At 32.5% G+C, this 14654-nt stretch overlaps 2 protein-coding genes across 19 annotated transcripts in view; one reads left to right on the top strand and one right to left on the bottom strand.

Annotated features, from left to right (window-relative positions):
* Supt3h (suppressor of Ty 3 homolog (S. cerevisiae)) overlaps positions 1 to 14654 on the top strand; it is a 441758-nt gene that overhangs the window by 30889 nt on the left and 396215 nt on the right. Inside the window, exon 1 of one of the 13 annotated variants that reach the window (XM_013516870.1) lies at positions 4383 to 4405. The exons of the other annotated variants lie outside the window; for them this stretch is intronic. The gene's annotated coding sequence lies outside the window, so the exon portion shown is untranslated. Of the gene's footprint in view, positions 1 to 4382; positions 4406 to 14654 lie in introns of those variants that run through there. 13 annotated transcript variants of the gene reach the window in all.
* Positions 1 to 14654, bottom strand: part of Runx2 (runt-related transcription factor 2) — a 287714-nt gene that overhangs the window by 267188 nt on the left and 5872 nt on the right. The gene's annotated exons all lie outside the window — the stretch shown is intronic.

The following is a 14654-nucleotide window of genomic DNA, read 5'->3' as shown; positions in this document are numbered from 1 at the left end:
TCTCAGTATTTCAGGTTGGCCTTGAACTATGTAGCCAAGGCTGGTCTTAAACTTGTAGCAATTTTTCTGCCTCAGCCTCCCCAGAGCTTGGATTACAGGTATGCGCCACCATACTTGACTTACTCCTCATTTAAAAAAAAATGTCAGCACTTACTTATTTTACTTTTATATTTAAGATGACATTACAATACTGGAGTTATTTTAGATTGATGAATGAGGTATATATATACTACTCAAAGTATTTTTATTCACAGCATAATTTTTATGTGCTTTTTAAGTTCTGTGATCAGCAGTTATACAGTACTCTGAAGATGTAAAAATTTCATTCAATTAGACACAGTAATGTCTTAAATTCTGTAATTAGAACTTGACATTAGGTAAAAAAAACTATTTAAAAATTTTTTTGTTGCTTTTATACGTTTTATAAGTATTCTTTAAGATATGTTGATGCATTTATGGTCACTTCTCAACAGCAAAACATTATTTTTATGAAGTATTCATTGCTTTTAAGTTAGTTTTTCCCCTTCTCCTCTTATTTCAATTCTTAACATTTAAAGAAATGCTCCTAAGCATCACCAGTTTGTGAACTGTTTGTTACTGGTCTTCTCTGAGATTGGTAGCTAGAGTCAGAATGTGAATCAATTCTGTACTTCACTGAAGTGGTTTCCTATGACCAAAGCATGAATGGTGGGTGTTAGAATTGCCTAATGCACTTTTATGTTCTGGTGCATGTTTCTTGAATCCCATTGTGGACATGTGACCCACAGTTCTTAGACCAGCATCAGTTGGCAGTCCATATCTGTGCTAGATGATTATTGTGTACTAATGCTTTTGTTTATTCACTCAACATGCACCTTCCTATTGAGTTCTTAGCTTTGGACATAGTAGCAATAAGTAAGACAAAATGCTTAATCTTAAGGAGCCCGTATCCTAATTCTGTTAGAAAAAATAATTTTATTTCTCATTTTCCAGAAATGTTCTTTTTTTTGTGTGGTGAATTGTACTATTGCAGTTTACAGTCTTTGACTTAATTTTATATGCCTTTACATATGGTATCAAGTATTATTTTTAATTGTATTTTTGGCTCAGCTCTTTTTCCCCTAAAGATTTATAAAATCTTTAGAAAACAAAGTAATTATATATTAAGTCAATTTCTAGTTTTACCTGAAACTTTCTAGTTTTACTTGAAATTAGTTTTGCTTAAGCAAAGTGTCTTTCGTTAGAAGGAGATAGGAAAGAAGCTAGTTTCCAGTGAGCAAGAACAGTGTGGACATGGGTTGGTCGTGAAGCAGTGGAAGAGCGTTGTGGCAGTCACATTTTGCTTGCCTTTTTACAGGGCTGACAGGTGACCAATTAGAGTGTTTTATAGTTCACACTGAAATACTAGAATCTTAATTTGATATATAAAACTGGCAAATTAATTGGTGGAAAACAATATCCTGTGATTTAAATCCTCTAGTACAATTGTTCTTAAACACGAGTGTGCAACCTATATACAGAATTAATTACTGAAAACTAGATATACAGTGTTACAAAGAAATGTACATATGCTTTTGGAATACAGATGACTTTTTAGTAAGAAGTGTCATTTCATAATTTTTGATTTTAGCCTTCATATAGGTAATGAGAAGAGAGTTCACATTTTTCATGAAGCCAAATGAAAACTATTGCATTACACTTATCTTTAGGAGTCAAAATTGGTAAATCTTTAGCCTTGTTGCTCTGGGAGAATGAAGTTTTTATGAGATATTTATAACTTGTTGATATAGAAAAATCTTCGGGATTTAGTGTTCTGCTTGAACATATAATTCACAATATGCTGTTTCCTTTATTTGAAATTTTTTCTGCCACTTGGATATACTCCTTTACTTTCATAGACAGAAGTCAAGGATGTCAGACAATTTCCAAATATATGGAATGTAAGCCTTGTTGTATTAGCTTATTTTACAATTTTAAAAAATACCAAAAGGGCAAATTTTGTTTGTACCAAGCTTATCTTGCCTATAATGACATATGTCTATTTCTTTTGGGGCCGAGTGATTTATTTTGAAATATGTCCTTTGTGCATGTCTGTCAGCAAAAGATTTTATTTTATTTTATTATTATTATTATTTTTTTTGGTTTTTCTCCAGTACTGGGAACTGAACTCACGACCTTGCACTTGCCAGGCAGGCGCTTTTGCCAATGAGCTAAATCCCCAGCCCCAGCAAAAGATTTTAAATACAGTTGGAAAACTTTACATTTATAACTTTGGAAACATATCCTAAGAAAATTGGAACACTGTTCTGCACAGTCATACATAAACCAATAACATAGAATTCATTTAAAAACAGAATTGTTCTTTGTGGTTTAATTTATTATATCTCTTAATTCTTTAGTTGTTGAATTTAAATTGAGGTTAAATTATAGCCCAATATGATGGCATCAATATCATCATCTTCTTCATCATTTGTAGCACTGGGGATTGAACGCAGGGCCTTTGCACTGAGCTACATCTCCAGCTCTTTTATAAAATTTTGAGAGAGAGTCTTGCTGAATTGCTAATTTTGCTGTTGAACTCTTAATCTTCCTCCCTTAGTCTCCTAGTGTGGTGAAATTACAGGCATAGGTCACCATGTTCAGTAAAACATCATTAATACCTTCCCATGTGTGTAACTCTTTAGTCTTGACTTTTTGTGGGTAGTGAACCTATACTTTATCAGTTTTTAATTGAAAGTAAATTTTCTGTCATACAAAGTATCACCTTTCTTTCCAATAATAAAAGTTATTTTAAAGGTATTGTTCTTTTATAGTATTTCTTTAGTATGTCTCCCCCCCCTTTTTTTTACAGTGTTTATTGAATTCCTGTTATATGTCAAATATTTGGCTAGATGATGTGAGAAGAAAGTAAGAGGAGAGGGGATGGGAAGTCCTGAGCACCCATGCTGTCAACACTATGCCATATTTGCTGTATGTATCTCGTGATCATGTGGTCATCACATGAGATAAGTTTTACTGTTTCCAGCTTACAGATGTGGATTTAGGTTCAGAGAGATTAAAGACTTGAGTAGAAAACACAAGTGACAGAGGTAAGTTTTGATTCCAGGAATATCTGGTTTTATACAGTGTTGCCTTTCACAGGAGAGACAGGTAATAAAGGAGGTACACATCCTGTCTTCAAGGAGCATGTAGCTTAGCGTGCTATGTATCTTAGTGTGATTTTTGGGGGCTGCTCAGGAGAGGGTGCTTTGGGGTTGTTCTAGCCACCTTCTCAATCCTTCTCTCACCCCAACAGGCTCCTTTAACAAATCCATTTTATTTACTGGGTCTTCTTGTAGCATTTAATGAGGAAAATGGATTTTTTAGTTTTAATTCCTCTAAAGTCACCAGTTTAGAAGGATTATATATGTTTAGATATCTGTATTAGTAGTTTGAAAATTTTATACACAGATACTGAGACAGAATAACAGGTGTTAAGTGAAGTTAAATATAGAAAGAATTTAGGAAACCTTGCAAAGGCTTTGAAAAGCTGCAGGTTTGATGTACATTGTACTGATTGTGAAGGATCGAGAATAAGCACCCTGTCAGATGGACTGGCTGGAAGAGACCTGTTGTAGTAAGGCCATGTGAAAGGTCATAGTTGTGAGAATGAGGGATAGCAAACAGTGTGACATTGCACAGGTTAGACTGCAGTATGAAGGATTTGTGGGATTGCTGAATTGGTTGTGAAAATTGACTCTCAGGTTTCTGTCCTGGAGGACTCGGAAGCTAACTATACTGGTTAGATCATTCAGTTTTATCATTTGTATCTTAATTGATTTTAACAAATATTTGAGGAGCCTATAATAATTATACTACAGTATGATGGGGGGATATAAAATGAAGTTCAAGAGGATTAGAGATACAGACTCCAGGATGTAAAAAGGTAGAGAAGCACGTAATAAATTCGCGCACTGGTTGCTAATTTTTGCTGTTAAGCTTTGTAGCAGATAGGGATGCATCACTGTATATAGTACTGTTATGTCTCAGGAGAAACTAGATTTCGTCCATGTCCAGGAGGAACCACATACAGTTTTTAGAAATGTGACATTTTTTTGGTGGTGAGGCCTGAGAGAATGTTCCTCCATAGACTTTACTGTGTAGTTAACAGTATCTTTAACTGTATGTCTGCAGTAAACATAAAATCAAGTACTTGGTTGAATCCTACATTTTTTATTTAATTTGAGGAAACAGCACTATGAAGTAAAAGCAGATTTATTTATTTTTAAATTGACTAATGGGCTGTCTGATCTCAAGACTAGTAGTTTGACTGAAACTATAGGAATTTCCCATGAGCCCTCAGGCCTCCTCTCTCAGCTTCTATCTGACAGTTGCACTGTATCTGTTCTGTAGCTGGGGTTTGAGTTAAACTGTTGCTTCAGTAGAGGTCCACATTTTTATACCGTAACATTTCTATTTTCATGAGTAATGTATAAGATAATGTTAGAATAGTAATAGATGATGTGTAATTGCATATGATTTATAAATACATTTATAATAGTTGTCACTATTGGTTTTTGTTTTTTGTAGTAGGGTACATGGTAAAAATGTTGTGTCCCATTGAGCTTGAGGAATGGATACTGACTTTCAGATAAATTAATATTTTACAGAGTTGAGCCTTTGAATCTAGTTGGGCTGTGGAAGATTTCAAAGTTTTTTTCTTTTGTAAAAATTAGCCAACTCAATCCTGCATTGGCATTTAAAGATACCGATCATATTCTTTTACAATAGAAAGTTGAACTTTTAATTTATTATAATAACTCAAATTTAAAAAACTTGAGATTTTATAAATGCTTTGTTATCCTGTATCATTTAAATCTCAAAAGCATTCATGTGAGGCAGGACAGACAGGTGAGTAATTTTTCCTTTTATGTCTGAGGTACATTTTCATGTACAGGCCATTTGCCACATAAATCAGTTTGCCTGGTTCTGATTCAGCTAGGTTAAATGGAAACATTTCTGAACTATAAGAAGTGACAACTACTAAATCAACCTGCTGTTAAGTGGTACCTTCTATTTTGGACAAATATTCTCTATCTTCTGCTTGTCTCATCTCCCTTGTCCTGGCTCTTAGTCTTACCTTTATTTTCAAAGTGGCCTTTTGTTCTCCTTCCACTCAGTATATTTCTCTTGTCTTTAAGGCAGACTCACCTTTCATATTCAGGGTTTTTTTCCTAAGCCCTCTTAGCCAAGCATAAAGTGCTGGTTTATATAAAACTTATTAATACAAAAAATTAACATGTTTTTTTCAATTTGGTCTTAATTTGTACTAATTTTAAATTTTTTCTGTACTCTCTTCATAGTTCTGGGTGTGCCTGTTGTAAAGAAATTAAGTGATTGTGTTACTGTTGTAGGTGATACTCAAAGAGAAATGCTCTTAAGGAAGATTTAAAGTTCTGGACCATGAGTGAAAAGATTCAGATATGAGCAGCTAAGGGAAAGTCTATTTTAATGAGGGGGAGCAAGGATAAATGTATATGTAGGAGAAAGTTTAGGCCAAATAAACCAGGGTGTTTCCAGCTGTATGAAAAGTAAAAGTTGCAAGTTCTGCTTCAAGTAATTTCAGAAGTTCCTTCAGAGGAGATAAATGTCTGGGAGCTTTGTCATAATCTCAGGTTTCATGTGCTACTCATTCTCACGGATGTTCCTCTTTTGGTCATATTTCCTTCTTATAACCTTTTTATCTCTCAGTGAAGAAATTTGAATTATTCTTTGGCTTGACAATTTTTCATATTTACAGTTATCTTGTATATTTTCTGTTTTAGTCAGTAGTTGTGGAAAGAAAAACAAAGTGGTACAGAATATCAAAAGGGAACTCGTTATAAAATTAAAGTCTCTAGACCTTTCAGCTTGAGGCATTTGGCTGGCTAACATCTCACATGGCTCATTAAAGGCTTGCTTTTGAGTATCAAGGTGAGTTCTAGGAGCCTGTACCATGCCTCATACACACTGCTGTCTCAGGAGTGTGGGCCAGGTATGGCAACTGGGTGCTGAGCTAACTTTTACAACATGGAAACGTATAGACTAGCACCTAGTAGTACAATTGTGAGTTTAATAATTGGCAAAGTATCTCAAAGTTACTGTAGATACTATTTTACAGGAAAGATTTGCTTTTTTGTTCAGCATTGTGAATAAACAAGAGTGGTAGATGAACATGAGAATTCTTGAAAAATTGTATTTTAGACATAGAATTAGATGAAACTTTTTCTCTTAGTCTCTCGAGTTCCTCAGAATTAGGAATTAGGAGTAAAACACTAGGTGTGATTTCTTTCTTTTTTTTTTTTTTTTTTTTTTGGTGTGCTTCTCAATATTAGGAGCTCTACCAGAGGTGAGATGGATATCTTTGGGGAGCTAGTAACAGTAAATGAATTAGACAGTCCCTTAGTTAAATATTGTTTTGAGCAGGGCTTCTCAAACTATTTTCCCTGGGGATCTTATTGGAGCACATTGCAAGTTCCGAGCTGGGAGGCATGGGGTGGCACCTGCTTTGGATATTGTGTCCTTTAAAGGCGTGGAGGCCCTGCTGGTGCAGCTGGTGTGGGGCCACCCTGAGTGCTCCAGGTAGACCTCACAGGACTTAAGGATGGCAAAGTTGATCATATTTTATTACTGATAATTTATGAAATCTGATATAAGCACTTTATATTTTACTTAATTTCCACAGAAGACTTACAAGTAAGTGGTAATATTTTTATAAATAAGAAAATTAAGACAGAGGAAGCTTAAATAGCTTGCTCAAGGATTTAAACTTAACACCAAAGCCCTTGCTATGTCTGTCATGTTTCCATGGGATTCTGTGGTTTTTGTGATAATTTTTCCCACTTAAAAATAGTTACTAATCAGGAAGAATTTGCTTGCTTTCTTATAACTTGAACATAGAAAAATTTGAATATTGTTCCACATACTATTTTTTGGTACGGGTTCAGGCAGAATAAGTTTTACAAACATTAGAGCAAATTAACTGACTTATTTTAAAACTATAATATATATTTATGTTTTCTAGTTGAAATATATTGACAAGTACATATTAAAAATCAAGTCTTCCCAAATCCTACTATCTAAACATAACTGTTACTGTTTTCAGTTCCTCTTAATGCACGTGTACACTCCTGTATAATTAAAACAATGGGATTGTGTTAGATATAATTTCGTACTTACATCCCCCCAAATACTGTATAGCTTTAATAATGACAAAGACAAAACTCTTTCTATCCTTTCTTATTTTCTTCATAATCATTAACACCATTACTATACTGTATAGGCTGCAATCCTATTTTCCTCTCTTTGAATAACTCTGCCAAATTCCTGTTTTTTTGTAATATATTTAAGTTAATCATATTTTTCATGTCCTGTCTCAGTTTTTATATTAGATGTGTGACTATTGAATCACCATGCCATTCTGAGATAAACTCTTCGCTTCTTTGATTAACAGTTCTGAGGGCACACAAAAGTTTTTGTCTCTCAGCATCTTTTTAGTGGCCTCTGTTGAGGTAACTGAATACTTGCGGAGTTTAAAAAGTTAAGTTTCTTCCCTGTCATACTTTGTTCTAAGTACATGTTTTTCTGACTTCTTACCTCCATTACCCTAGATAGGGTACCTGAGTCTGAGAACTTGTCATATTAATTATTCAACCAATGAGGACTCTGAACTTCTATTCAGTAGTTATTTTCATATTTGTATTACAGTTTACCCATTTCATTGCTTTCTTTCTCTTACCTTAGTTGTTCAAGTCAAATCAATTTTTGCCCCTTTTCACTGGATGTTTTTTAATTAAAACAAAAATGTCCTAAAATGTGTACTTCTAGTAAGTAAGTAAGTCCATGTTATCTAGGCTTTTTAAAGTTGTTGGTTTAATCATAAAACACACTGCCTATCAAATTAAATGTGGGTGTAGAATGATGGAAAAGTTTGTTGACATTTGTAGCTTCCCAAATAGCTTTCTTTTCTCCTCTTTGTGAAATGTCCCATCTAGCTACCGTGACCGCTATTTTTTGTGGGTCATTACCTATGTATATCATGGACACTGTCTTACATAAAAAGATAACCCTCGGTCAGGACATCTTTTCTCAGTGGAGCCATATGGACTGAAAAGTGTATTCTTACAGCTTTATTTCTGTGTTTTGCCAGGGAGAAAACTGGCTACAGTTCTTTGGGGCTTCTCTGAGAAGTTTTTTGAAGTAATAGCATTGAATTGATTGTGGATGAAATCGAGGTGTACAGTACATTGTCAAAGATTTCCTTCCTGGAATCTTGCATAATCTATTCTTGGTAGGCAAAGAAAAAAGGTGCACTTATCAATAAATCTTTGGGCTGTGAAATGAACTATATCTGGATAGATTGTAATTATTAAAATTTAAAAATAATGGTTGTATACGTCACTTAGCCTAAGTGTGGGTATAGAGGACTTTTTAGGTAGGATAATGAAACTGTGATGCAGAGAATACCCCAGAAAAATACAGGAACTAGGAATTGATTCCAAAACTGACACCAAAGTCCACATGTAACTATTTTAACTTTATTTATAAGGCAGATTCTAGGTTCCTGGTGTTCAATTTAAGAGTTTTAATTTTTAACTCTAAAATGATATCTTCAAATAGTATTAAATGTGTATTATATAGTATAGACATTAACGATATTGATAATGATTGGTTAAGAATTACGTAGTTGTTTAAAACTTTCATTTCTTAATCAAACCTAAACTAAATCATATGCCTTGATGCACTTTTATGTGTTCTTAGTTGCTTTGGTTCTCTCTGATCAATATTTCTAAAATATATGCATTAGAATAATTACAAGACACAAAGATTGTCTCTTTTTATGTTTTGTCAGTTAATAAATTTAGAGTAATTATGTTTCTGAAAACTAACACCTTTACAGATGAAATCGTGAATGAGAAAATTAGTTCTTTAAGGGTGTGTATGACACCACTATAAAGTAGTAAAAGATTTGAACTTGATTAGCTGTTCAACTGTGTGACCCTGGACAGGACTCATTACCTAATTTTGTTTCCTCATCTGCAAATAATTATGCTACCCATTTAATATGAGATCGATGCAAATTAAAGGAAATAATGCTTACAAAGGATTTAGCACTTGTACCTGGCACAGTAAACACTCTACAAAGAAAAGCTAACATAAAACAAAAGTACAGCTTCAGTTGAAGAACATGCTATAAAAATCAGGGGCTATGTTAGGTACTTTGATTTTTAGAGTATGCTGATATGAGCAGATTAACTTGATTTAAAGCTGAAAAGCTTAAGTTCTTGGAACAAATTAGTATATACTTAGAATAGCTATTTGAACCTATTAGAGAAATAAAAGTATTAAAGTTTTTGACTCTTTGTCTTACTGAACATAACATTTTTCTTATTAATATTGCTTGTTGGACATATAACTGTTGAATAATATCTGTACTAAAAGTTAAGGAAAGAAAGTAACTAATGTTTTCTTGTGAACAAAAATCTTTATTGGGAAGGCAGTTTGAAATTAACATATTTTGTATGCTCATCATATCTGCAGCTAATTTCTGGGCATATTAAAAATTGGCTATCTCTTAGCTGACGTATACAGGGAGCTTTGCTTAAAAAGGTTCTTGATGCTCTCCTTGCCTGTGCCTTACCCCACAGCCCCTCAGATAAATCTGTTGATCAGCCATATTTGGATACTGTTAGACTGTGACAGTCATGTGTAGCTCTGTAGACCCTTTAATGGAGCTTACTCAGTTTTTAAAAATGTGTTATGGACAAGGTAATAAGTGCATTTAACTTACTTTGCAAGGTATTTTGAGGAAAATTTCTACACTATTGGTGCCTGCTTAGTGGAAGCTTTATGGAGTGTTTGTACAAATGTGCTCCAGAACAGCTCAGGATGAAGGAAGGCCAGCAGAGCCCAGGCAATGAGCTTAGGAGACTGTCATCAAGGTTGTGGAAGAGTGAACTTCCTTCAGTTCTGCATCTTAGGTGCCTGTGTCTCATACCAGTTCCAGGCCTGCTTCACAGAAGTAGGCTGCATACAAATTTCCATTTTAGTTTAGCATAATCTCATGCATATTGGATGTTTTATAAAAAAAATTGAGAGAACGAAAATAATGTAGCTGAACCCAAGCTTGTATTAATGCAGGATTAAAAAAATCTGAAAAGAAAATAGCATTAGGCTTTTATTCTTGCATGCTCAGTAATTATCAGAAGTTCAAATTCCATTGCAGTAGAATCTTGTATGGCCCTGAAATGTGCTTAATCGGTGCTCTAACAAATTTAAAAATTTGAAATACAAAGCCATTAGCTCTTAATTTAAAATTAAGTATGAACCAGTGACTGTTTTTACTGCATTTTTATTAATTTAGAATTCTTCGAGAATTTGCCTATGATTTTTGTGTGTATGTGAGAGTGCTACATCTGGTAATGCTCAAAAGTTGTTTGCCATTTTAAGAGAACAGCTTCTTTAGTGGCAAGGTTCACGTTAATGAATGATGAACCATAATGTGAGGAAGCAGAATATTATGCATTATTGTTTGGCAGATATACTTAATGCAGGCATTAGCTCCTGCAGGCATTTTTAAAGTACCACTTGCACAAAGCTAGAGATAGGCTGCATAGAGCATTTTCTGTAAACTGTCAGAATTTAAAACACAACTTGGTTTATTCAAAAAGGACTAACTTCTATAAGTTTAAGATTGATATGTTTCTGGGTTCCATGATTAATGTGTAAGTGGTATGAAAGGAGCATTTAGAATCTATTAAAATTTGTAGATGTGACATCATTGTCATGTTAGTAGTTTTATTTCTTAGTTACGATTTAAATACACTTTCTTTTCTGTAAAATACATTTTTATTTCTGCTTGCAGTAGTGCCTGTTTTCCCAAGCAGAATTATTTAATATTTAATTCCACTGATAGCATTTAAAATAAAAATCGTAACAACCAAGGGTGGAGGAGTGTCTAGATTTGTTTTCAGCTTTCTTTTCTACGGCTTCTCAGAAGTGTATCATATTATAAATACATTCAAAATGTTTTGCTCTGAGGATATGTAGCATTCCTATAAAGGTTAAACCAATAAAAATGATTTGGACACATTCCTAAGTGTGGCTAGAACAGGTAGCTCGTTGTTTTAGGTACCCTTAAGTTTCTGGAGCAAATCACTATGGCGTAGCAAAAGAACTTAGTAAAGGTTGCTTTCTATGTGTAGATACATCAGCTTCAAAAAACTAAGATTTTTCTAGCTTCTGGAAATGAGTATTTTTAAAGTAACCTTGGGTTGGTTAGGTGTTTTAAATGCAATTAAAAGTTTTGCTGCATTTTTTCCTTCAAATGCTGAAGATACATCATAATTGATAAGGAAGAGGTACGTATAGGAAAAATGGAACAGTCAAGCCTTCCAGCAGATTGAGAATAATTTGTAGAATAGTTTTGTGACTAAAGAATTACACATTGTAATGGTAAAGAGTTAGGAATTAGGTATTCCTTTTTAGTCTTGTCAGTTTAGAAGAAAATTCAGTAGTTAGTGAGTTGTTCTGTTCATTTGAACAGTTCAAAGGGCATGTTTGAATTAAAACTTTCATTCTAAAAAGCACATATATATGTCCTGTACACAGAGTTGGCTTCTTTTATTTTTATTGTTAGGTAGTTTTATTTTAGGCATTTGTTGGCATTTTCTTGTTTACATCTTATATTTTGAGTATATAAATTTTTAGATCATACTAATTTTGGAGCTGCTTTTCAATAAACATGTCAGCTTATAATAAGTCTTTTTTCTTAAAGTTTTCTTTAAAGCTGCATTGTAAAAATAATTCATTGTTTTTGTATCATAGAAGTACGGTGACTTGACCATGTATTTGAATAAAAAAGATTTAAACAAAGAAAAACTTAAAATGTATAAGATTTCATTGTAGAAAATCCCTTCGTATTTTTTGTACATGTAATATATAATTTGTAAGTAAATACTTTATACAAAATATTGTGTTATTTGTTGGAGCGCATGATTTAATTTTATAGCTAAGGAAATGGCTTGAATATGTCTCAGCAAAAATTTATTGTGTATGTAGAGAGATTTAACCACTTAGTAACATAATTTAGCAATTTAAACCAAATATTTTGCTCTTTTAAAAAATAGTTATTTACATATGTCTTGATTCAGAATATTTATGAAAATAAAAGTAAGTCTGATACCTTATGGCTTTAAATTTTATCTCTTGGTACTTGTGAGCGAAAATTTTAAAACATTGCTGCATGTTTTCTTCTAATCATAATAATACACTGAAATATTCTGTAATATGCCCACATATGCTATAAGGGAAATATACTTTAAAATTTTTACTACTAAATAAAAAGTGAAATTCTAACAGTACTTAGTGCCCATATTTATTTTAGATAGTAGTACTTTTAAAATGTAGATTCTGGTAGTAAAATGTTTAAAAAATATTAATTTACTTCCTAAAGTTACTAAAGGTGGTGTGAGAGAAAGAGAACAAGAGAGAGAATGGATAGATGATGTGCATGTATGTATGTATTTTAGCAACTGGGAGAATATAAAAAATTATGTGTGAATATTGAAGTTGACTATAAAAGTATTTCTGCTGTAGAGAGAACATTTGGACTAATGATCAAAGATTGGATTACAATGAATTTCATGTTCACATTGCTTTACAAATGTAGTGCATTGTCTTTGTAATATGTTTCGTTTCTGTATTGAACTTGTATTTGTCAGAGCAGTAGCATTTTTTCTCCTGCATTTTATCAAAAGTTGACTTACCTAAAAGCTGTATCAATTTTGTGAGAGGTAAAAAGTAATTTTAGTAGATTATCTTTTGTAGTAATTTATATTACCTAATATTAGGGTGCTACTGTTTTGATGGGTGTTTTCTCACAGACCTGTCAAAATGCCTTACCATTTTTGAATTGGGTGTTGAGGTCCTTAATATGAAATGCTTACTTGCTCATAATTACTGGTTTTAGAGAAAACACAGTGATTGATATACTGTAGGTTAGCATAAAATGTGTCTTCTGTGATACTGTACTGTCTGTCATTACATATACCTATAGCTGAGAGAAATTTATGAAATAAAATGAATTCACTTTTTTCCAAAAGAAGGATTTTGGGAAATATAAGATACAATAAGGTTTATTATTACTTGAGGAATCTGCACCCTTAGTCTTTTTGGCATTCATGCACTTATTTTCTAGGATCAAGTTGCAGTGGTACAGCAATGAGTTGAAATTGTAGAATATGCACATTATTCCATAATAAGATAAATGTGATGATTGTTTTCAGCTTCAGAGTAAATGCATGTTGGTTAGATTAATTTAAATACTTTTCAATTATTTGGTAGATATAACTACTTACTGTCCTAGTAATTTGAAATCTTAAATTGAGAAGTTCAGAGATTTAAAAATAAAATTAATTATAATTATAATAGAAAAATATGAGAAATGTAAAATCCCATGGATTGTTTACCCAAGTGGTTTATTTGGAGACTGAATACATGTATAGGAGATATACCTGCTTAGTGCCAAGCTAGGAGTGTTCGTTGAGATAGTATCCATGAATAGGGATCTTTTAGTAGATTAATTCCATTCATATTTGCCCTTGTGAAGTGCAGTGATTTATTTAACTGATGTCAGTTTCTAGTTTTTATGCGAGTTTTTAACTGGAACATAATGTCCTTGGGTTTTATAAATTTAATATTAATTATATCTTGAATTTCTTAATAGGTGCCTAATCTATTGGATTTTGAGATAGACATTCCATTGTTGGTCCATGCAAAAATAATTATTTTTCAGGAGGTATAAACACTGTCTCTTTATTTTTTTTCTTCTTGGTTTATATCATTTTCCTAAGTTCTGTAGTCACTGGTGTATGGACTATTCATAAAAATTTTATGTCAAATTGATAGCCAAAAGAAATTTAAGTTGAATATGTATGGCAGGTATTTTTTTCCTATATAATAATATCTTCAGGTTCATACAAAGTTTTGTGGAGTAGCACATCATTATCCTAAGTTTTCTAAAGAAAATCTATGCTTATATATTTTTTAAAACTTCATTGATGATTGTTACATGTTTTGGCTAGGTTTTTTTTTTGCTTTTACTGGACCACAAAATTGAATTTAGTTGTGAGATATCCATAAGAAATATGTAAATAATAGTTTGGCGCACTCAAGGTTTGTGTAATTTTAGGGAATCTATGAATGTGTATTTAAGTTCTTGGATTTTTAGGTTAATCTTTTGTAAATATATGTGTATAGTTGATGGTATAATGATTCTAGTAGACACCATTCATGTTAAAAAAAGTCATTGTAACTGAACAGTGTAATAAAATTAATTTATTTGACTTTATAGTAAAAATTATTTGCCGTACATAGAATAATTAGATCTGACTTGTTTGGAATGTTACTAATCTGCTGTAACTCATGTATCATTTTTAAAGAAAAATGGTAGAAATAGTGGAGATGACAGAGTAGTTATCAAAATCTTAAATATACATTTTGAAAGCAGTTTTAACTTGGTAAGTTTTCTAACGTCAATATATTTTATTTATCTTAAATTTTATTGGAGATTGCATTTTTAAATTTTATTGGTAATTCATATCTGTGTTGAAAAATTCCATTTCTTGTAGGCAGTAGATTTAAAAAGCATAAATTAT

The sequence above is a fragment of the Chinchilla lanigera genome, unplaced genomic scaffold, assembly GCF_000276665.1.
Source record: "Chinchilla lanigera isolate Chin_1 unplaced genomic scaffold, ChiLan1.0 scaffold00036, whole genome shotgun sequence".
NCBI classification, from domain to species: Eukaryota; Metazoa; Chordata; class Mammalia; order Rodentia; family Chinchillidae; genus Chinchilla; species Chinchilla lanigera.
The sequence above is the reverse complement of the archived record's forward strand: the minus strand, read 5'-3'. Positions and strand labels throughout refer to the sequence as shown.